The following is a 1,819-nucleotide window of genomic DNA, read 5'->3' on the forward strand; positions in this document are numbered from 1 at the left end:
GTGCAAAAGGACTTATTAGAGAATATTAAGAACCTCTGGGATGCTCTAAATCCACGCAGATGGGAAAAATAACCAACCACGCGATGGGGCTTACTCTAGGCTCCAGAGAATATACCTTCACCAACTCACTAGGCACCCTCATTAGTCACCTTCCCTTGGGACTGGACACCTGTCTCTCCAGCTCTGCTTCCCCTGGCCACCAGGGACCTTGGCTACTTGGCTGCCAGGAGCACATTCCCCCCTGCCACTTCTTCACCTTGCTCATTTGTGAAGACACAACTCACGTGGATGCATCTGGTTGGTGGAACCCAGGTCATGGGTCCCCACCTTAGCTGCAAGGAAGTCTAGGAATGCCCAGTTTGGAGTTTCTACTATGGGAAGGCATGCTTCGTATAAAAATATTGCCAAGGGCTTCCCTGGTGGTGCAGTGGTTGAGAGTCCACCTGCCGATGCAGGGGACACGGGTTCGTGCCCCGGTCCGGGAAGATCCCACATGCCGCGGAGCGGCTGTGCCCGTGAGCCATGGCCGCTGAGCCTGCGCGTCCGGAGCCTGTTGCTCCGCAACGGGAGAGGCCACAACAGTGAGAGGCCCGCGAACTGAAAAAAAAAATTGCCAAAATGTAGGGAGAATCTTGAAAAGATTGGGTGGCTGCAAATGACAAATATCCATTATCCAATGAATGAAAACTACTGGGGCAAAAAAAAAGCAACACAGTCAAAGATTTTGTGGCATAAATTATCTGGGTATTAGAGGATTTCACAGAAAGGAAAGGAACTTGTGAGCAGTGGTTTGGCACAGACAATCTTGAATTTGGTACAAAGGAAATAAAGGATTTGAATTGGAAGAGGAAACAGAAACAGAGGGCATTTCAGGTGAGAAATTCAGCTTGGGCAAAGGCATGGAGAAGGAGGGGGCTGTATAATTTGTTGTCCAAACCAGCACACTTGAGGGTAAAAGTGTAACCGAACAGGACCCTATGAGGCCTTCCCAGGACAGATCCCCCCATGTCCTGTGCCTGCCTTTTGTTTTCATAAAAGCTTTATATTCCTAGGTCTTCCCGAGTTCCAAAGAATAGATTTAATCAAAGTGTGAAAATGCAGAAACAAAGGAAAACAGTCAAGCAAGACAAAAAAATAATAGTTTAGCCATTAAACAAAATCAAGGACCTTTAGTTCCTCCTCAAGGGCTAAGATAATATTCTGAGCCACGTCCTTTGAGCTGTTTTGCAGATACTGAAACCCCCACCAGGTGGAAGAAGTGAACTGTATGCTGACCATGAACACGTGGACCCCAGACTGGTTGGAACCAGAAGATTGATGATGTTGACTCCTGATTGCCTCACCACCAACCAATCAGAAAAATGTCCACGAGCTGATTGTGTACCCTGCAACTCTCTCCCTCACCCAGTCTTTAAAAACCTTTCTCTGAAAGCCATTGGATAGTTCAGGCCTTTTGAGTGTTAGCTGCCTGGACTCCTTGCTTGGTGCCCTGCAATAAACCTTACACTTTCCTTCACCACAAACCAGTGTCAGTAGATTGGCTTTACTGCAAGTGGGTGCGTGGACCCAAGTTTTGTTTGCTAACAAAATGAAGCACTCTAAAAAATTATACTGGGACAGGGCTTCCCTGGTGGCGCAGTGGTTGAGAGTCTGCCTGCCGATGCAGGGGACACCGGTTCGTGCCCCGGTCCGGGAAGATCCCACATGCTGTGGAGCGGCTAGGCCCGTGAGCCATGGCCGCTGAGCCTGCGCGTCTGGAGCCTGTGCTCCGCAACGGGAGAGGCCACAACAGTGAGAGGCCCGCATACTGCAAAAAAAA

The sequence above is a fragment of the Lipotes vexillifer genome, unplaced genomic scaffold, assembly GCF_000442215.2.
Source record: "Lipotes vexillifer unplaced genomic scaffold, Lipotes_vexillifer_v1.1 scaffold1129, whole genome shotgun sequence".
NCBI lineage: Eukaryota > Metazoa > Chordata > Mammalia > Artiodactyla > Lipotidae > Lipotes > Lipotes vexillifer.